At 39.3% G+C, this 23,967-nt stretch overlaps 1 long non-coding RNA gene across 1 annotated transcript; it reads right to left on the bottom strand.

The window, feature by feature from the left end:
* Window positions 1-12,688: 12,688 nt before the first annotated feature.
* LOC133548786 (uncharacterized) lies at window positions 12,689-22,003 on the bottom strand. Its single transcript, XR_009805966.1, has 3 exons — window positions 21,878-22,003; window positions 13,182-13,365; window positions 12,689-13,081 (listed from the first exon to the last, which is right to left on the bottom strand). It is a non-coding gene; the product is annotated as an uncharacterized LOC133548786 (long non-coding RNA).
* Window positions 22,004-23,967: the final 1,964 nt, after the last annotated feature.

The raw sequence follows: 23,967 nt of genomic DNA, 5'->3' as shown, positions 1-23,967 counted from the left end.
ACAGTTTTTGTTTTCCAATTGTTATTGAAATCCTGTGCTTTTTGACGTTAAGGTTTAAGGAAATAATTGAAAATGAAAAAGTAGATAAGACATTGTTAACAAATTTATCAAATATATACAGTATGTATTCGGCACTTAAAAAACATCAACATTTTACAAAGAGGCGCATTCATAATAACTTAATATTCACGTGTTTTGCTCATTTTACGCATACCACAGTGCATTAATTTCAACGACCCATCCGGACGATTACTTTTTTCTTCGAGAACATCACTGATTACTACTCACTAAGGTTGTACTTTATACCGGTATTAGTATAGTACCGTGATACTAATGAATCATAATCGGTACTATAACACCCCTAAAGAGTATCCGTCACCCAACGCCCCATCGTCGTCACGTCATGACATTTTTGGTTTACAAGCAGACAAGCATGTACATGTACCATGAACAATCACAGAGTACTTACAAGCAGACACAGTGTGTAGACAGAAAAGGGAGAATGGACGCATTTTGGCTTAAAGGGGAACATTATCACAATTTCAAAAGGGTTAAAAACAATAAAAATCAGTTCCCAGTGGCTTGTTGTATTTTTTGAAGTTTTTACCGGTCTCGGAATATCCCTAAATAAAGCTTTAAAGTGCCTTATTTTCGCTATTTTCGAAACCACTATCCATTTCCCTGTGACGTCACACAGTGCTGCCAATGTAAACAAACAATGGGAATACCACAGCAAGATATAGTGACATTAGCTCGGATTCAAACTCAGATTTCAGCGACTTAAGCGATTCAACAGATTACGCATGTATTGAAACAGATGGTTGGCGTATGAAAGTATTGAAGAAGAAACTGAAGCTATTGAGCAAATAGCTATTGACGCTATTCATAGCCATAGCATGGCCGAATAGTCGCCGGTAAAATGTGCGGAGCAAACGATCAGGACTTTCGCATCTTTTGACACTGGAGCAACTTAAATCCGTCGATTGGTAAGTGTTTTTTTCGCATTAAATGTGGGTGGAAGGAAACGTAATATGGTTGCAAATGCATCTACAGGTTATCCATACATCTCTGTACCATGTCTGCTTTAGCACCGCCGGTAAATAGCATGTTAGCATCGATTAGCGTAGCATGTTAGCATCAATTAGCTGGCAGTCAACATCAACAAAACTCACCATTGTGATTTTGTTGACTATTGTTGCAAATGCATTTGCAGGTTATCCATACATCTCTGTACCATGTCTGCTTTAGCACCGCCGGTAAATAGCATGTTAGCATCGATTAGCGTAGCATGTTAGCATCAATTAGCTGGCAGTCAACATCAACAAAACTCACCATTGTGATTTCGTTGACTATTGTTGCAAATGCATTTGCAGGTTATCCATACATCTCTGTGCCATGTCTGCCTTAGCATCGCCGGTAAAATGTGGAGACACTCCCGCAAATTCAATAGGGGTCTGGTGGCAGACACTTTCGCATCTTCGGGCCAGTGGTGCAACTTGAATCCCTCCCTGTTAGTGTTGTTACACCCTCCGACAACACACCGACGAGGCATGATGACTCCAAGGTTCCAAAAAATAGTCAAAAAAACGGAAAATAACAGAGCTGAGACCCGGTGTTTGTAATGTGTTGAAAATAAAAATGGCGGCTGTATAACCTCGGCGACGTCACATTCTGCGATAAACAGAAAGCCGTTTAATTTGCCACAATTCACCCATTTAGAGTTTGGAAATCGGTTAAAAAAATAGATGGTCTTTTTTCTGCACCATCAATGTATATATTGACGCTTACATAGGTCTGGTGATAATGTTCCCCTTTAAAAACAAACGATAAAGGTGAAGTTACGTATAACACTAAAACGCCCTCAGGAAGAGGTGCTTTGAGAAATGGCTAGCTTGCTGACGGCTAAAGTCCATCTGTAGTTGGCAGTGTTGTAGCAGATCACTAATCATCACCTCCAGGGCAACGAATAAAGTACATTTCTTCCAAGTATCATCCCTGCAGGACGAGGAACAGCAAAACATGCTTCACTACACACCTTAGCTCACGGACATCACCGCTAATAACGCCGTTTCTGAATGTAAACAAATGCCATGGGTGGATCAACACCTGACATGCACTGTAATGATACCAGGTACAAGAGCGTATCAAGTCGATACTACTATGATTACATCTATATACTTCTTACGTTTTTTTAAATGTACTCACAAAATACGTCCCTGAACACATGAGGACTTTGAATATGAGCAATGTATGATCCTGTAACTACTTGGTATCGGATTGATACCCAAATTTGTGGTATCATCCAAAACTAACAACTAACAATCAAACAACAGAAGAATAAGTGATTATTACATTTTAAACAAAATGTAGCTAGAACACGTCAAAACAGAAAGTAAGCAGATATTAACAGTATATGAACAAGTAGGTAAATTTTCTACCACTTGTCCTTAATAATTTGGACAAAATAATCGAATAATAAATGATACAATATGTTACTGCATACATCAGCAGCTAAATTAGGAGTCTTTGTTTGCTTACTTACTATTTAAGGACACACTTGCAATAAGAAACATATGTTTAATTTACGGTAAGATTTGTTGTTAAAATAAAGCCATTAATGCAATTTTTTGTGATCTCCTTTATTTCGACAAGTATCGAAAATTACTGAAAAATATCAAAATACACTTTAATACCGGTACCAAAATATTGGTATCGGGATAAGTGTTGTGTTCAGAGGGAAGGAGGCGACAACCAGGACAGAACTGCGGTTTTTCAAGGTTTATTTTAAACCTTTGATGAGTACGTGACATGTGTATGCTACTCTAAGTGAAGGAGTGTGACTATGTGTAATATTAATAATGTAAATGTTACCAAGGGTTGTTGTCTGTGAGTGTTGGTTGTAATCTTTCGTCGAATCACGAGGGGCAAGACGAAAAGGCAGTTCGTGGACAAGCAATGTCCAGGTCGTGGGGAGGAGCGAGGCAGTGTAGTCTGGGTCCGAGCAGGGAGGTCGTGGATCGAGGAGGGCAGTCAGGAATCCGGTTGGATGTCGAAGGACAAGGCTTGATCACGGAAGGCAGGTGAGTCACTGTGAACACACAAAGGGACATGAACCAGGGATACACAGAGAGAGAGCAAAGCAAAGATGAGGAAATCACAGGGAAGGGAATGCCAGACGTGAAGCTTACGGGAAGGTTAGCGACGTTCTGGCAAAGGTTCCTCGGGTCTGCTGGTCTTTATGCCGCTCCCTTTCTTCAAGTTCAGGTGTGTCGATTATTGATTGACTACAGGCTTGTTGCTGTGCGGGCGTGCTGCGCTCAGCACGAGTGGGGACGTGTCTGAGTGCGCTGTCAACAGAGGCGCGTCTTGGCTCGCTGTCAGCAAAGGCGGCCGCAGCTCCAGCTGCCGAGGAAACGCATGTTCGACTCCGAGTCGTGACAATAAGACTAATACTCACTGCAGACTTCGTGAGAGCCAATAAATATAATACAATATCACTTACTGTATAATGTCGACTGTCTTTATAATGCAACTGTTAGGATGTTGGTATTTTCCCATTTAGATGAAGAATGACTCATAATCCTCGCAAAGAAAAAAAGCGGGGTGGAACGAAACGTCTTTTTGTGTCTTTCTCATCATTTCCGGGTCTAGATTGGATGCCATAGTTGGCCAACTTGTTGGATTATGTCCTCATCATTCTACTATCAAGGGGAGAGGCATGATTTATTATGTAGAATAAACTTTCATGAGCTCTGGCTCGGTTGGTCGAGCGGCCATGCCAGCAACTTGAGAGTTCCAGGTTCGATCCCCACTTTGGCCATCCTAGTCACTGTCGTTGTGTCCTTGGGCATGATACTTTACTAACCTGCTCCCAATGCCACCGAAACTGGTTTATATGTAACTTAGATATTGGGTTTCACTATGTAAAGTACTTTGAGTCAATAGAGAAAGGCGCTATATAAATATAAGTCACTTCACTCTGAGGGGAGAAAGCAGCTCATCAGCTGATGATGTCAATAGCCACACATGGCAGTGTTAAAAATTGTTTGTCTGCATTAGCGCTTTAAATAACAATATATTTAATACTTGGTTATTAGTCAAGTCACAAAACATATTTGGAGTATTATTGCCGCTTTTTGGATGGTTATTTAGAGGGCTTTATGGGCGGAATAAAGGACCATTTTAAGTGGACTTATTTCACCTGAATTTACAAGTTAGAATGCATAAAATACATTTGACTTCTTGTCTATCATAATAATTATAAACGATAGGCAAATGTTAAAAAAAAAACTGCAGTTCCACTTTAAAATATGTCTTGGGACATATTGCATTTGCAACACTTAATTAATGCAACATTAACCTACACTAACAAGGGTACTACAGGAGCATGGATAAAATAATGATCCAAATTATTTTTTTTAGTATTAAGATAAAAATTATAAAAAGTCAGTACGTTAAGTAAAACCTAATGTTTCCGGCTAATAGGGTGTGGGTGAAACGTAAACATGATGTCATCATGTAATTTGTTATGAAATTGTCTAATAAAAAGATAGCTAAATGTTGTCCATGTATTTAAAGACAAATATTTTTCTTTTTGTTCACTCTTAGTAATAAAATGTCATCTTTTTCTCATTATATGATGCCTTTAGCGCTATCTATTAATTGTGGATGATTTTTTTCAGGGCCATTAAGAAAAACAGCCATGCATGCAAACATGCACACGACACATAATGAATCAGCGCCGTCTGTCTGACTACGCTATGAATAATAAACCTCCTGATTGACAACCAGGGACAGGTGTGTCCCCTGATTATCAATCAGTGGCAGGTGAAGGAAACAGATCTCAAGTCAAAAGCGGCAAAAGAAGGCAGATAGAAAGGGGAACAAAAACAAGGGTCCTGTAAACAAAGGTCCTCTGCAAAAAATAAAGGAAAAATAGGTAGGAATAGTATGGAGCCAAAACACTGTAAGTAAGATTTGGTATGGAGAAAAAAATGTCATTGTAGAAAGAGTTGTATTGGCACGAAACAAATAAATACAAAAATTACTATAATTTTTATGGATATAGTTTTTTTTAACTTTGACTAATATCAATATTCATATTTTTATACACTTGTATGGTTTTTGTGTGTTTCAAATGTTTTTGTGATCAACTTTTTTTCATATTAATTCATCTTATGGTTTTGTTTCTTTTTTTTTCGGTTTCAAACTATTGACAGTGTTTTGGTGTCCGGGGCGGCTGCCTGGGGTCGGGGCTTACAACAAGTTTGCCTGGAAGCAGTCTTACTAGACTTGGTCATGCGGGCAAAACACCCTAGAAGAAGACAAGAGGACCCAGGGCAGTCCTGGGTAAATTAAGGCCCGGGGGCCACATGCGGCCAGTTTAGCTTTTCAATGTGGTCTGCCGGACATTCCCAAATCATTTTTTTAGATTTTTAAGATAGAAAGTGTAGCTGCCATTATGATGCGCAGTGAAGTTTTCTACCGACCGTAAGTCTTGAAATATACAAAGTATTTCAATGGTTGGAATCTGTGCTATGGATGATATACCAGTTACTATGGTCATCTAAGTAGTTACTATGGTAATGTAAGTCACAGCAGCTCAGACGAGGCACCACACAGTGTGGGTGGGCAGCGTTTCCACAGACGCGGAAGGATATTTTCACAACAAAGTTCTAAGGCTTAGTGATGTATCAGATATATCAGATTGCAGGTGAGTTTATTTTGTACCCTTCACGTTCATATTTCACTTCGTTGCATTTTTTGTTGCGTTTCACTTGATTGTAAAATGTGTCGATCAAAAGGGGGTATGACGTTCATGTTTTGTCAATATTCAGCGTTTTATCCTTCATAGAAAAATTTAAAATTCCATTATGTTTTTTAAGGCGGTCTGTCATAACGTTTTTAGCACTAAATCAGACATTATTGTGAGGTTTTGTATTAGTGTTCATAAAATTAGACATACCGGCCCCCAGACACTTTTTTTTTCTAAATGTGGCCCCCAAGTCAAAATAATTGCCCAGGCCTGACCCAGGGCGTCTAAATTAGGTTGAAAAAAGCTCTGAAATATGAAATTATGAAGCAAAAGTATTTTTTTTTTTTACATTTATCTTGAGTAGGCTTATGTGTGTTGCTGTCGGCAGTTTTATTTCCTGCTTAAAGAAAAATATTGATTCTTTAAACATTATATGGTGAACTACAGGACTTTTATTTTTTGATTACTTACCTAATTCGTAAAGCACTGTGATTAACTTTGTTACTTTTGAAATTGGTTGTATATGTGCAGTAGTAGATTTCAGCACTAAGAGGTCGTTAGGATATATTTGTTATTTATTGAATGTTTAATTTATCCCTATGCATTAATTTATAGTTATTTTAACAGTACCGTGATTCTCTTCACAAATCAAATATTATGACTTTAAAGCATTCATTCCTAATGATTAGTTATGATACACTTTATGGAGGATTTATTTTATGATTGCTGAACACAAATTTAGGTATCTAAGGTCACACCAAGCTTTACATTTCTAGTGTTAAATATTTTAGATTAATAAATACAGCTACACTTTCATTTTGAAGTCGCTCTTTTCTCTCTTTGTAGAACTGTAACAAAGAATTGTTCCATACGGAGTTTCATCAGGTATCACGACTATATCAAGACAAACATGGATAATTTAAGAATATGTATTTAATTTTCTTACCACCTTCACTACATCCTGAAAGTATGGCTAGGTGAACACAAAGATATCATAACTTTTAAACATGATTTAGAACTTACAGTATTCTTCTGCTGTGTTTTATCTGCAAGCCCAAGTCTATTAAAGCTACTACTAGTAAAACACTGACATTAGTTTGAAACTGTAAACAAAAGAAGCAAAACCGTAAAAAAGAGAAGTGAATGTGAAACCCTTTGAAACACATAAAAACAATAAAAGTGTACAAAAATGTGAATATTGGCATCGAAAACATGTCATGATTTTAAAAAATACCTCCTCCCAAAATTTTGTATTTTTTACATTTTTATATTTGTTTGTGTGCCAAAACTTGTTTTGATGCCAATACAACTTTTACTACGATGACATTTTTTTCTATGCCAAATTTTTCTGTGTCAATAATAACAAATAATAACAACTATATTATCATCTTTACAAAATCAGAATATCTGATACAGCTCATGTATGCATTAGAATATATCCAATCAAGGGTGGTGTTAATTTAGTTGAGTTGAGTTGAGTTTGAGTTTGAGTTTATTTCGAACATACAAGCATACAACATGATACATCACAACTTCCAGTTTGTCTTTTTAGGAACAAGTAAAGGTAAAAAAGGTAAAATATCAACAGCTGCCCAGTAGGGCCTGAAATTATATTTTTATTTATTAAATCACAAATATTTCAATTCAACGAATTGATACATGCAAACAGCTAAGACGATGTCTAAAGCAAACTATAACCTGCTACCCAAGAATGTACAACGCTTCTTCTCAACAAAAGAGGAGAAATATAACCTTAGAGGAAAATCTAATTTAAAACATTTGTATGCACGTACAACACTTAAAATCTTTAGCTTATCACTACCTACTCAGTGGCCTAGTGGTTAGAGTGTCCGCCCTGAGATCGGTAGGTTGGTAGTTCAAACCCCTGCCGAGTCATACCAAAGACTATAAAAAAAATGGGACCCATTGCCTCCCTGCTTGGCACTCAGCATCCAGGGTTGGAATTGGGGGTTAAATCACCATAAATGATTCCCAGACATCGAACCGCTGCTGCCCACTGCTCCCCTCACTTCCCAAGGGGTGAGCAAAGGGATGGGTCAAATGCAGAGGACATATTTCACCACACCTAGTGTGTGTGTGACAATCATTGGTACTTTAACTTTAACTTTTATGTGGAATTAAATTATGGAACAGAGTAAGTGAATAAATCAAACAAAGCATCAATATGATTCAGTTTAAAAGACTGTTCAAACTACAAGTGATTACAAAGTACACAGAACAAGAATTATGATGAACATCTTGAACCCTTTTTTTTATTTTTTTATTTTTTTTTAGACAAAAATATCTATTTAATAATATCTGTTTGCTTGCTTTATTATTTATTGTTTTCACTTTTCTGCTACAGAGAACAAGGAAATGGGATAATATTGCTATGGTGTGACAGGGGGTAGGATTAAATAAGCTCTGCTTCTTCCTACTCCTTTACGGACGTACTGTAATTAAACAACTGTAAATATGCGATGAATTACATTGTATCGTATGCATGTTCGAAATAAAGTGAAACTGAACGGAACTGAAAACCTCTGACTGTGGCCCTGGATCCAAGTACAAGTGTACTTCATGTTGTGGCCAGTGAGGGCATATTTTCAACTTGACAGCGCTTGTGTCAGTTGTCAGAGCGGTCTGTCTGTCAGTATGCCATGCTATGATTGAGACGTCAACCTAATCCATGTTTACACTGCCCTGTGTGTGTCGGGCCGAGCCGTTAACCACACAGAATTAGGCCATGTTTGACACCTCCTACAACACGCCACTTGAACCCATCATTGGCGTCAGGCTCAAATAGAAGCAAGAGTCGCAGTCGCTTCATTGTCAAGGGCACGCGGAATCAAAAATAAAGGAGACTAAGACGTGTGGTTGTAGGTTGGATAGCTATGGCTAAGTGCTACGTCTTGAATATCCTCGGACGTCCATACCCACTCTCCCAAGTACTCTTGTCCCTCGTTCTCTCCATCTTATTCCACGTCCCTCTTCTGTACTTACTCGAAGAAGCTGCGAGTGTTTGCTTCTCCTTATCCGGATTTCTACTCCCCCCACTGGTGAAAGGGTCTGCTAAATAGGTGTCGACAAAAAAAAGGGGGGAGAGAGGGACAGGCAGAACCATTAGAGCACGGTTAATCAGAGTCACTCAATCTGTTATCACGCCTGTCCCTCTGTCCCTAGTGCCAGCCACTGGCTCCTTCCCTTGTCAGAGAGCTGCTTATTATAGCACACACACACTTGTACACACACTTGTGTATCTGTCCAGGGTACCAAGGCAAACGTGCTGAGGAAGTGAAGACCAGTATTCTTTGCGACAACACAACATTTCCCCACCCTATATGAAAAATACCAACATCTGACTAAAGATCTGGTGTTATTTCATCAGCGGCGGGCCATGCGTTTCCCACCTAGGCCTTCAGTGATGTCCGACTTCAATGATTACCTCTCAAAATACCATCATTTATGTCCCCACATGACCACTGATGGAGAAATACTATACAGAAACACATTTACGCACTACCGGGTTTTGGATCACGTCAACAGTGTAGATAACGGCTTATTTTCTGGCACATTTAAAAAAATCAATAAACCCGCATCAGCAATTAAAACATATCTTATGTGGTACTGTCAAAATAAAAATTGCAAAAAACATATAAAACGTGACAGAAGGGCACCACCAGGAGTGGAGCCTGCTGCTTAATTTGACTCAACATGGGTAACTTTACCTGGCCCGCACACAGAAAGGATTGACAGATCGGTGGCTTTTTTTTTTAAATATCTGAACTCACAATCTGTTGAACAAATCCAAGCTTCTGGGGTTGGCCAACATTGTCTCTCTCACAAGATGTAGTTTTTCTTTAAATATCCTTCTTGAAAATGGCCTTGCAAATATATGTGTTGTCTTATCTAATCATAAAAGATACAGTCTAGGCGTGTTGGCTGAGTTCTTAAAGTTTACCCCACAAGGTGGTCATCAAAAACATCCCGCTGCCATTATGCCTACATTCATCAACCTAAACGCGGCTACTGCGAATGCTCTTCACTACTGTGGCATGCTGGGTAATGGAGTTCTTATGTTACCTCGTTCATAACATCAATCAATCAATCAATCAATGTTTATTTATATAGCCCCAAATCCCAAATGTCTCAAAGGACTGCACAAATCATTACGACTACAACATCCTCGGAAGAACCCACAAAAGGGCAAGGAAAACTCACACCCAGTGGGCAGGGAGAATTCACATCCAGTGGGACGCCAGTGACAATGCTGACTATGAGAAACCTTGGAGAGGACCTCAGATGTGGGCAACCCCCCCCCCCCCTCTAGGGGACCGAAAGCAATGGATGTCGAGCGGGTCTAACATGATACTGTGAAAGTTCAATCCATAGTGGCTCCAACACAGCCGCGAGAGTTCAGTTCAAGCGGATCCAAGACAGCAGCGAGAGTCCCGTCCACAGGAAACCATCTCAAGCGGAGGCGGATCAGCAGCGTAGAGATGTCCCCAACCGATACAGGCGAGCGTTCCATCCTGGGTCCCGACGAGCGGTCCATCCTGGGTCTTGACTCTGGACAGCCAGTACTTCATCCATGGTCATCGGACCGGACCCCCTCCACAAGGGAGGGGGGGACATAGGAGAAAGAAAAGAAGCGGCAGATCAACTGGTCTAAAAAGGAGGTCTATTTAAAAGCTAGAGTATACAGATGAGTTTTAAGGTGAGACTTAAATGCTTCTACTGAGGTAGCATCTCGAACTGTTACCGGAAGGGCATTCCAGAGTACTGGAGCCCGAACGGAAAACGTTCTATAGCCCGCAGACTTTTTTTGGGCTCTAGGAATCACTAATAAGCCGGAGTCTTTTGAACACAGATTTCTTGCCGGGACATATGGTACAATACAATCGGCAAGATAGGCTGGAGCTAGACCGTGTAGTATTTTATACGTAAGTAGTAAAACCTTAAAGTCACATCTTAAGTGCACAGGAAGCCAGTGCAGGTGAGCCAGTACAGGCGTAATATGATCAAACTTTCTTGTTCTTGTCAAAAGTCTAGCAGCTGCATTTTGTACCAACTGTAATCTTTTAATGCTAGACATGGGGAGACCCGAAAATAATACGTTACAGTAATCGAGACGAGACGTAACAAACGCATGGATAATGATCTCGGCGTCTTTAGTGGACAAAATGGAGCGAATTTTAGCGATATTACGGAGATGAAAGAAGGCCGTTTTAGTAACGCTTTTAATGTGTGACTCAAAGGAGAGAGTTGGGTCGAAGATAATACCCAGATTTTTTACAGAGTCACCTTGTTTTATTATTTGGTTGTCAAATGTTAAAGTTGTATTATTAAATAGAGGTCGGTGTCTAGCAGGACCGATAATCAGCATTTCCGTTTTTTTGGCATTAAGTTGCAAAAAGTTAGCGGACATCCATTGTTTAATTTCATTAAGACACGCTTTCAACTGACTACAGTCTGGCGTGTTGGTCAGCTTTAGGGGCATGTAGAGTTGGGTGTCATCAGCATAACAGTGAAAGCTAATACCGTATTTGCGTATGACGTCACCCAGCGACAGCTGGGTGACGTCATACGCAACATCTCTATATATCAGCCTTAAGCAAACGACAAGGCCTTACTGACAAAAACTCATGATCTGATTGGCTATCGCAACTATCTGTGAAATGTTTGTGCCCGTCACGGACGCCCGCATTATTGATTCTGAAGGCTTCGGGCAGATTTGGCAAAGCATGGCAACGTTAGCTCGCTGAATTCTGATTGGATACAAATTCTGTAACCTAAAAACAACAGCACTGGAAGGAGCATAATATGACATGAAGAACATATGAATATACTTTTAGATATTTAGAGAAAGTAATTCAAAAATGACGGTAACACTTTAGAATGGGGAACACATATTCACCATAAATTACTTGCTTATCAACTTGTATATTAGTAACATATTTGTCGTTATTAGGTACTTATTAATGACTTATTCTGCATGGCCTTAAAATACAACCAGTAAGCCATTAAATAAGTGTAGTCCCTCAATAACCTCAGAATTATTGCTTATTAGCAACCCTGACCCTAACTCTAACCCTTATATGTTCCCCTAGTGTCCAAATAACTCTAAATTAAGTCTTTTTTTTACTTTAATAAGCAACTAATTAATGGTGAATATGCTCTCAATACTTAAGTGTAACCAAACTTTATTTTTATCTTTAATTATGATCATGATTTCTGGTTATGTTAGGCCATCAGAGATAAGCCTTGCTGGCCCTGATGGCCCACCACTGTATTTCATAATGCTGAAAAACGTATTTAGAAGGTTGTAAACAGGTGTTCGAGCTATGAAAATATTCTATTTATAAATAATTATTCATATTTTGCAGAAATTCATGTATCGCAGTCATGATTTGAACCAATTAACAGCAATAAAAGGTGATGCGGCTGTATTTGTTTATTATGGTTGACCAAATGAGTATTATTGTTTTAGACATAATGATCATAAAATATTTTTTTTATAATCAAGTGTATCAAGTGTAAAGTTATCAATCATAGGTGCCTATCCCGGACAATGCGGAGCACCTACTGTCACTACCAGACAAAAAACACACATGCTCATGCCCCTTCCACAATAAACCGACTAAGGCTATGTCTACACTAAACTTGATAACCCCTTAAACGAATAATTACTTAGCCTAAGCCCCGCTTCAGCCACACTAAACCATTGTTTAAGGTCCCCTTCCTCTGAAAATGTTTTACACAAGTAAGTGTGCCGTGTATTTCTTGAATCTCCGGCTCTTAGCTCTGTATGGACTCATTGATCGTTTACAAAGTGAGTTCTAAGAGGAAGTGAAGTCAGAAAGAACGCGCCCCACACAGGAAGTGACATCAGAAAGAACGCGCCACAGCCAGCTTCATAATAAAGTGGTTTCGTAACTCGAAGGTAACCACTGGAAATATGGAGGCAAGTCATCCAGATATGCCCGTATTTCTGTTAGGTCTACGACGGGGAAAGGAGACGGCACAACAGCGGAAGTACAGACTCAATGTATTTATTGAGTGATTTATGGGTACGTAGGGTGTGTATGCTACTATGTGTTTGATTGTAAAACTATGTGCAGGAATTAACATATGTAGGTACCGTAAGGAGTGTTGTCATGCGTGTTGAATAGTGGCGTCCAAATCCAGAAGGGGAAGGCAAAGTAGTCCGGGGTCCAAGCGTGGTCGTAGTGCCGGAGAGAGCGTCCAAAGTCCAGGCAATGTGTCGGGGAATCAGGAGGGCAATCAGGGTTCAGGGGAAAATGGCAGCGGGAGCTGAGACAGGGACTGTGGAAGAAAGGAGAGACGAAGGAGTTCAAACACAAGGCACGAGGAAACAGGCACGGGAGAAAAAACGCTGGTGGGAATTCAGAGAAGTGAGCCTTACTGCGAGCAGAGCAACGTTCCGACGAGGAGTAGTCAGTGGCGAGGCTCTTTATCCTGTTGTCTGTAATCACTTCCAGGTGTTCTGATTGATGATTGCCTCTAGCTGCGGCGGCGTGTGGGCGTGGTCTGCGCAGCGCGTGTGAGGGCGTGTCTGGATCCGCTCAGAGTGGAGCTGCTGAGTGCTCCTGCAGAAGAGGTGCGCCGTAAAAGTTTCTCCTTCTTCTACATGTACAGACGCTTGTGAAAATCACACGTGAATACCTTAAGAGAAAACGATTGCAGCTATTTCAACACTTCTCAGACGGTAAGAGAACTTTCAAATGTCCAGGACATCTGTGATTCTACTTATCGAAAAACTACGTCAAGTTGTTGAAGGAGAGTCAACGAGAATGGGGGCACCCGTAGGTGTGATAAAAAAGGTAGCGCGTGCTTTATATTACCTGGCTGTCGAGGGAAGACTACGGAAAACGTTGAATGCTCTTGGACTGGCAAAACAGACTGTATCAGATAGTGTCCGCCATGTATGTCGTGGACTCAACGTCTAAGTCCAGAGTATGTAAAGTCGCAATGAATGTGAAGGCAAAAGAGCGGCCAGATATGTAGATCCCTAGATTGATTGTTGTAATATGTTCTTTGTCACATTGTATACTTGTACATGTCCAATAAAGATTTGATTAATTTATAATGGCTCAGGTGTGATTCACTACAATAGGGCCCCACAGCACACTGAATTCCAGTTAAATGAAATACCACAACACTTGATATTGTTCAGATAAGTTAATTTTAGAACTTGCACACAAAGTAACACTGGAGGTGACTATGACGTGCGCATTTTCTGCGCATGCGTATTTGGTCAACACAGGGGTTGAGGTGGGTCTTAAACGACCATTGTGTGTGTGTGTGTGTGTGTGTGGACAAGGATAAGGTTAGGTGTGATTTATCCTGGATAACCTTAAAAGTAGTGTCAGATTTACCGCCCGTCCGAGCACCCACTGGCAGAAATGTAGATGGGCGCCTATGGTATCAAATATGTGAGTATTGAATTTCAATTGCTTCTGCTGCTGTACTTAATTAGGTGTAATATTACAGTTTGTAATTCCACTAGCTAAAATAACCAACTCGAGCACGAAACATAAATACGTAGAAGCAGAAGCTCTAAAATATGCTGGCACAAAGTCCACTGCTACTAAGCGGAGAAGAGGTGGAGGTAGAGTTTACCAAAAGGATAAACGTCAGTGGATTAGCTAAATTAGATCCTGTCCATATTAAGACATCGAGTGAAGTGTTCATGGTTGATGTGCTGCGTGGCTGCAGACCCCTACTCGCAACTAGGCTGGAGTCCGGGCTAAAATGAAGCTCAGAATTAAAGAGGGGGAATAAGCGGTTCCTAGACTTATTTCTAGTGCAGAACAAACCAGTGAAAAGGAATGGTCCTTGTCTCTAATGGCTCACTGTGCTAGCCGCAGTAGTCTGTATTGCTGTGATAACTGAAATATGAATAACGCACCGTTTTATGTCAGAGAGCATTTGAACTGTTTAGAAAGTAGCTGTATTACCGACACAAATTGCTCTAACCATTTTTTGGTCGTTAGGGTAACTAAATCCAGTGTGATGGCAAAGGTGGGATAGGACTAGGATCTAGGTTTTAATCCGGTTTTACACGAAATTAAATTGCAACGAGTTGTTGGATATATACAAAGCATAATGTGTGCGTCCTGAATAACGTCGGTGTGCCCTTGAGCACAGCGCTGAACCTCCCAAAATCATCATGCAACCAGTGACTCTGGCATTGCTCCTTGAACAACTTTAAATGAACTGTTGATTCAATTTCACAGTTCATTTTTTTTTGTAATTACAGTGATTAATAAAGTACTTTCTATTTTATTCTATTATTTATATATATATATATATATATATATATATATATATATATATATATATATATATATATATATATATATATTTGCAGCGTGTATACAAAACATTCATGGAAGGTTTTGAAGTTGTTTTTAGAGGGTGGGCTTTGAAGACTACAATGGTGACTGCCATTAGGGATCTTGCAGTAAGTGGCAATGTCGTGCATCAGAGCTCCTTGACTAGTTTAGCTGCAGGCATCCCATCTCTATTTTTCATTAGGGTTACATAGTGCACTAATCTAAGTGTAATGTTCTGTAAATAGTTTTCAAGTGTTCTGTTTATACTGCTGCAGGGCTCCCCACTCCCAAGCAATGTTGATATTTTTGTTTTTACACAAACTGATCAGAACCAGGAAAGAAGGGTAGCACTTTTACGAGAAAATGGCTGCATTTGGACATAGATGAGAAATGAATGTGTTGCTCTGTGGATGAGTGTTAAACAGCAGAAAGGTAACAACAAAACTGTCTGTAACCCGATGGCATGCCATGTTGTCCATGTTTTGTCACTTACAAATAATGCCTGTGACCAATGCTTTCTTGTTTACATAGCAGAGGGACTCCCAGCACCCAGACTGTGACAAATCATAAAAACTGGGCCTCTGTATCTAGGCTGTGTTTCATTAAACTTTAACTTCCCTTATCTGCTGTGACAGAGGACGGAATAATAAACGCTGACGGGTATCTAAAGATGTATGTTTGGACTGGCGGACAGGAACAGCACGAGAGCTGCAGCCAGCTTTGTCACCAAAGACGGGACATATGTTGTAAGCTATAAAGAACCAGGGCAGATGTTGTTTTTCTGGAGCTGGGAGATGTTGTAGATGGTTCTTTGCACATATGTCCACCGTAAATAGTTCTCTTTCACAAACTATGCTTCCTCCTGAACAATGGAAGATAAATTAAATAATAAGTAAGGCTCAGCAAAGTAGTTGTACTATACTAGGATGTATGTTTTACTCTTAAGCAAAACATATCAAACAAATGATCTTATAAATATTTGTGCTCTTGATATTTGTCTGTATTGTTACATTGTATGTAATGAATTGCTTATTATGACCATATAATATATATATATATATATATATATATATATATATATATATATACATACATCTACACACTAGGGCTGTCAAATTATTAAAATAGTGATAATCGGATTGTTCATATTTCTTCTCAAATGAATTACGATTAATCACAGATATATGTAATTTTTCATCATTAATAAATGTACCCTACACAGATAATTTTCAAGTTTTAACACGAACAATTAATTTGCTTTAATGAAATGGGTTTTAAAATGTATGCTTTTTTTAAACAGCTCAACACAAAACGAACAACCATGATTTAATGACAATAACAAAAACAAAACCAACTGTGTGTTGGTGTCTTGCAATATTTTGTATTTTGTAGCAATACAGAATTTGTATTCTTGCTTTGCATTGAGAGGAGGAGCTACACTTCCATGTTTAGATAACAGTTTCATGCGTACATCCCACAAAATGTTGATTGTTATGATCATGCTTTGATCGTCAAAGATGTTTAGTAATATCCATCCGTCCATGTTCTACCGCTTGTCTCCTCCATATTCTATACATTACATGTTGTACAAGTTATTGGTCTTCATATTGGTGCATGACAATGTTTTAACATTTTCTATTAATTATTCAAATGTAATATTCAGCCTGCTAATCCTTTTGTAATTGAGGTCTCAACCAGAACATGTTATAAAATAATTTACACATATTTCTCAACTGATTTACTAGCATATCTTTAGGTCAGTGCTTCTCAAATATTTTCTGTTACACTACCCCCTGGGAAGAATAAAATATTTCATTTTTATATTACCCAAGGTCCCCCTAGCATTCGCACTGCGCGCCCCCCAGGGGGACCTGCCCCACTATTTGAGTATGACTCCTTTAGGTGCAAATATAGCAGAATAAACTTACGAATCATCTCTGACAAATCAGCATGGGTACCTTTCATTTTTAAATAGATATGGGTATCGATACCGGTACTCAATAGTACCAAATTTACTCCTTTCTTTTTCCATCTGGAAAATATGTGCTGGGGGTCCATGGAGGCAATTAAGTTAAAAACAAATGAGCAAAAGAGAATGGAGTAAAAATAAAAGACCATTTTTTTCCCCCAAATGTATTAAACTGCAAATGAAAGTGAAGCAATAACGTTACAATAGGGTTGTACGGTCCCTGCGATGAGGTGGCGACTTGTCCAGGGTGTACCCCGCCTTCCGCCCGATTGTAGCTGAGATAGGCGCCAGCGCCCCCCGCGACCCTGAAAGGGAATAAGCGGTAGGAAATGGATGGATGTATGGATGGTATACCGGTATTGCAATGTATGACTTGTCCAGTGTGTAGCCCGCCTTACGCCTGATTGTAGCTGAGATAGGCACCAGCGCCCCCCGCGACCCCAAAGGGAATAAGCGGTAGAAAATGGAAAATGGATGGTATACTGGTATTAGTATAGCACCGCGATACTAATCAATCATATTCGGTACTATACCACCTCTGAAAAGTACCGGTCCCGCACCCCCCTTCGCCCCCGTCGTCACGTCATGTCATCGCTGGTTTACGAGCAGACGAGCATGTTCGGCAGTGCACAATCACAGAGTACTTACAAGCAGACACAATGTGTAGACAGAAAAGGGAGAACGGACGCATTTTGGCCTAAAAACAAACAATAAAGGTGAAGTTATAACACTGAAACACCCACAGGAATAGGTGCTTTAAAGGGGAACATTATTACCAGACCTATGTAAGCGTTTATATATACCTTGATGGTGCAGTAAAAAGACCATATATTTTTTTAACCAATTTCCGAACTCTAAATGGGTGAATTTTGGTAAATTAAACGCCTTTCTGTTTATTGCTCTGGTGGCGATGACGTCAGAATGTGATGTCACCGAGGTAATACAGCCGCCATTTTCATTTTCTACACATTACACACACGGGTCTCAGCTCTGTTATTTTCCGTTTTTTCGACTATTTTTTGGAACCTTGGAGACATCATGCTTCGTCGGTGTGTTGTCGGAGGGTGTAACAACACTAACAGGGAGGGATTCAAGTTGCACCGAAGATGCGAAAGTGTCTGCCGCCAGACCCCCATTGAATGTACTGTAGTGTCTTCACATTTGACCGGCGATGACAGACATGGCACAGAGATGTATGGATAACCTGCAGATGCATTTGCAACGATACGAAATCACAAAGGTGAGTTTTGTTGTTGACTTATGTGCTAATCAGACATATTTGGTTGCGGCGTGACTGCCAGCTAATCGATGCTAACATGCTATGCTAATCGATGCTAAAATGCTATTTACCGGCGATGACAGACATGGCACAGAGATGTATGGATAACTTGCAGATGCATTTGCAATGATAAAGTCAATGAAATCACAAAGGTGAGTTTTGTTGATGTTGACTTATGTGCTAATCAGACATATTTGGTCGCGGCGTGACTGCCAGCTAATCGATGCTAACATGCTATTTACCGGCGGTGCTGAAGCAGACATGGCACAGAGATGTATGGATAACCTTCAGATGCATTTGCAACTATAATGTTTCCTTCCAACCACATTTAATGCGAAAAAAACACTTACCAATCGACGGATTTAAGTTGCTCACAAAATGCGAAAGTCCTGATCGTTTGGTGCGCACATTTTACCGGCGATGCTAACGCAGCTATTCGGCCATGCTATGGCTATGTATAGCGTCAATAGCTATTCGCTCAATAGCTTCAGTTTCTTCTTCAATACTTTCATACTCAGACCATTTGTTTCAATACATGCGTGATCTGTTGAATCGCTTAAGCCGCTGAAATCCGAGTCTGAATCCGATCTAATGTCACTATATCTTGCTGTGGTATTCCCATTGTTTGTTTACATTGTCAGCACTGTATGACGTCACAGGAAAATGGATAGTGGTTTCGAAGATAGCGAAAATAAGGCACTTTAAAGCTTTATTTAGGGATATTCCGGGACCGGTAACATTTTGAAAAAAAATTCAAAAAATACAACAAGCCACTGGGAACTGATTTTTATTGTTTTTAAGCCTTTTGAAATGGTGATAATGTTCCCCTTTAAGACATTGCTAGCTATCTAGCGGGTAAAGTCCAACCCTAGTCGGCAGTGTTTAAGCTACTTCCAAATCACTAATCCTAGTCTCCATGGCGAAAAAGTAAAATAAACTTTCTTATAAGTATCATCCTTGCAGGATGAGGAATAGCTAAACATGCTTCACTACACATCGTAACTCACCGGCATCAAAATGTACAAACCCCGTTTCCATATGAGTTGGGAAATTGTGTTAGATGTAAATATAAACGGAATACAATGATTTGCAAATCCTTTTCAACCCATATTCAGTTGAATATGCTACAAAGACAACATATTTGATGTTCAAACTGATAAACAATTTTTTTTTGTGTGCAAATAATCATTAACTTTAGAATTTGATGCCAGCAACACGTGACAAAGAAATTGGGAAATGTGGCAATAAATACTGATAAAGATGAGAAATACTCCTCAAACACTTAATTGGAACATCCCACAGCTGTGCAGGCTAATTGGAAACAGGTGGGTGCCATGGTTGGGTATAAAAGCAGCTTCCATGAAATGCTAAGTAATTCACAAACAAGGATGGGGTGAGTGTCACCAATTTGTAAGCAAATTGTCGAACAGTTTTAGAACGACATTTCTCAACGAACTTTCGCAAGGAATTTAGGGATTTTACCATCCACGGCCCGTAAAATCATCTAAAGGTTCAGAGAATCTGAAGATATTACGGACCTTTGAGCCCTCAGGCGGTACTGCATCAAAAACCGACATCAGTGTGTAAAGGATATCACCACATGGGCTCAGGAACACTTCATAAAACCACGGTCAGTAACTACAGTTGGTTGCTACATTGAATTGAATTGAATTAAAATATTTATTTCAAACCTGCACAGTACAACTAAACACAGTTTTTGTTTTTTTTACATGTTGGCAAAGATATTTATGCAAGGTTTGAAAAGGGGTTGAATGAAGCAGCTGCTTATAATAGCCCGTAACTTGCACTTACATCTGTAAGTGCAAGTTAAAACTCTGCTTTGCAAAGCAAAACCCATTTATCAACAACACCAAGGAACGCCGCTGGCTTCGCTGGGCCCGAGCTCATCTAAGATGGACTGATGCAAAGTGGAAAAAGTGTTCTGTGGTCTGACGAGTCCACATTTCAAATTATATTTGGAAACTGTGGACGTTGTGTCCTCCGGAACAAAAAGGAAAATACCAACTGGATTGTTATAGGCGTAAAGTTCAAAAGCCAGCATTTGTGATGGTATGGGGGTGCATTGGTGCCCAAGGCATGGGTAACTTACACATCTGTGAAGGCATCTTTAATGCTGAATTGTCTATACAGGTTTTGGAGCAACATATGTTGTCATCCAAGCAACATTATCATGGATGCCCCTGCTTATTTCAGCAAGACAATGCCAAGCCACGTGTTACAACAGCGTGGCTTCATTAAAAAAGAGTGCGGGTACTTTCCTGGCCCGTCTGCAGTCCAGACCTGTCTCGCATCGAAAATGTGTGGCGCATTATGAAGCGTAAAATACGACAGCGGAGACCCCGGACTGTTGAACGACTAAAGCTCTACATAAAACAAGAATAAGAATGAAATCCACTCTCAAACCTTCAACAATTAGTTTCCCCAGTTCCCAAAACATTTATTGAGTGTTTTTAAAAGAAAAGGTGCTGTAACACAGTGGTGAACATGCCCTTTCCCAACTACTTTGGCACGTGTTGCAGCCAAGAAATTCTAAGTTAATTATTATTTGCAAAAAAAAAATAAAGTTTATGAGTTTGAACATCAAATATCTTGTGTTTGTAGTGCATTCAACTGAATATGGGTGGAAAAGGATTTGCAAATCATTGTATTCCGTTTATATTTACATCTAACACAATTTCTCAACTCATATGGAAACGGGATTTGTAAACAAACGCCATTGGTAGATCTACACCTAACATCCACTGTAATGATCTCAAGTACAGGAGCGTATCTATTCAATACTACTATGATTACGTCGATATTTTTTGGCAACACAACATCGTCTATTGATTTTTTAAAATGTATATTATGTTTAAAAACTCAGGAAATATGTCCCTGGACACATGAGGACTTTGATTATGACCAATGTATGATCCTGTAAGGACTTGTTGTCTAAAACTAATGTAAAGTATCAAACAACAGAAGAATAAGTGATTATTACATTTTAACAGAAGTGTAGATAGAACATGTTAAAAGAGAAAGTATGCAGATATTATCAGTAAATGAAGAAGTAGATAAATAATTAATTTTCTAACACTTCTCCTTAATAGTTTTGACAAAATAGTAGAATGTAAAATGACACAATATGTTACTGCATGTGTCAGCAGCCAAATTCAGAGCCTTTGTTTGCTTACTTACTAATAAAAGACAAGTTGTCTTGTATGGTCACTATTTTATTAAAGGACAAACTTGCAATAAGAAACATATGTTTAATGTACCGTAAGATTTGTTTGTTTAAATATAGCAAATAATGCAATTTTTTGTGGTACACTTTATGTAGAAATGTACAGAAAAATACCGAAAATTATCGAAAAAATGTTGTTACCGGTACCATAATATTGGTAGCTCGGCTGGTACTACATTACAAAGTACAGTACTAGGAACCAAGCTTATTATGATAACTATTTCAAGTTAAAATTCAAAGTTAAAGTATTGTTATAAAGTTGGCTTTTTACCTTGAGCAGACGTAGAGGATGTCAATGTCATTGATATCGTCACCAAATGTTAACGCCATTTCTTCCCTCGTGTTGTTGGCTATATCCGAGTCACTAAATGTGCCAAATGCAGGAGTTGTGGTTGTACATCTAACTTGGCTGCACTCTTCAACCATGAGAAAAAACCCGTGTTTAACCAGGTGCTTCCTCAGATTGGAAGTACTCCCACAACTTGCCTTGATTTTGGCGTTACAAAAGCAGCAAGCGTAATCTGCCTCAACATCGCATTTGGAAGAGACGAGCCACACTTTAGAGTTATTTCTCTTTGGCATGGTTGGGGTTTTGTCATGAAACATTGATGGGTTGCAAGATTACTAAGAGCATGTCTGCTTTGAAATTGAACTTTCAAGTGCTAGCAAGCAGAGGTGTGAACTCGAGTCACATGACTTGGACTCGAGTCATGAATTTGATGGCTTTAGACTCGACTTGACACAGTGTAAAAAAACTTGCAACTCGACTTAGACTTTAACATCAATGACTTGTGACTTGACTTGGACTTGAGCATTTTGACTTGACATGACTTGCTACTTTCCCCTAAACCCAACGATAAAAAAGTTATTCAGGAGCGCTCCGTATCTTTCATTGTGTACGCATGTGTGTGTCAGCTTGTGTACGATGACAGCGTGTGCGCTACCTGTCACTACAACAGCCAATCAAATTACATCCACGTTATTTTCGTCACACAGCATTTATCCAATCAAATTGCAGGAAAACCAACGAAGAAGAGCTCTCAAACAACGCGCCAGTGAGGAAAATTGAAGCCAAAAATTGTTTCGTTTGGGTATTAAAACTACGACTTGGTAAACAAAAAACGAATTGCCGTATGCAAAACATGCAGTTCGAAGATTACAGACAGAGACGCAACAACTTCCAACTTTGTTCGACATTTGATGATGCACAAAGAAGGGTACGTTTTGAATGTAAGCTAACGTTTATTGGTTAAGTAACGTAACTTGTATTTGCTGTGTAGTTAAATCAGTGAGGCTGTAAACTCACTGCTAACATTATAACCATAGACATCTTATAAGTAGACGCAGCATCGACCGCTACTGCCTACTGGCGCTGACATGACGCGGGGCCGCCATCTTGGAGTGGTGATCCACTCCACTCAGTGCAATTCATTTGGTAGGAGCAATGAACTGTCAGCGCATTTAATTCATCTTACCTCACTGAATACCACTGATTTTCACCCCCTTTTTGGTCATACGTGTAACTATAATAAAGGACACATGTTTTGGCATGTTCCTAGTTTGCTTAACAGTAATAGATAGTCTTATATGCTATAAGTGACCAGACGTCCAAGATCAAAATTGGGAATAATAATAATCCCAGTGAAGGGGGAAAAAAACGGTCAGCTATTTTTAAGTTGAAGAAACAATATAATTAGCTTATATATACATGCGTATATCCTACATAAACAATGTATGAATACATTAGATATCTATATATCTTAAGGACCTATAGACTGTATCTCTGTTGCTGCAGCAGCAGAGTTTATTCTGTCTTGACACTTTGTATTGATATTTTCTATTACATTCTTCCCTTAAATGATCATGTTTACAGTGTTTGTATGTATTTTTCATGTATGTTGCTTTGGATTAAAGTGTCTGCCAAATACTTAAACATATATAAACAACTGAAAGTCTTTTATCAGCTAAAACCACCAATCTGTTTTACTAGATTCAGAATAAAACCAAAGTCTGTCTTACTCAACAATGTTAGTATTTGAATATTGTTACTTGAAGACTTATTCCTGCTTAGTCACTGCCGTTGTGTCCTTGGGCAAGACACTTTACCCACCTGCTCCCAGGGCCACCCACACTGGTTTAAATGTAACTTAGATATTGGGTGTCACTACGTAAAGCGCTTTGAGTCACTTGAGAAAAAGCGCTATATAAATATAATTCACTTCACTGTGCTGGGGAAGACGGGCTGGTTTCGGTCAGTGCTAAAAAAGTACCGGATCCAGTGCCTGTCCCTATTGAAAAAGCATAATCGTAATGTAAGACATTTAAACCGGATGTATCGCTTTTATTTTGAAGCCGGAAAAG

Source organism: Nerophis ophidion, linkage group LG03, assembly GCF_033978795.1.
Source record: "Nerophis ophidion isolate RoL-2023_Sa linkage group LG03, RoL_Noph_v1.0, whole genome shotgun sequence".
Taxonomy (NCBI): domain Eukaryota; kingdom Metazoa; phylum Chordata; class Actinopteri; order Syngnathiformes; family Syngnathidae; genus Nerophis; species Nerophis ophidion.
Note: the sequence above shows the minus strand (reverse complement) of the source record. Positions and strands in the feature narration are given on the sequence as shown.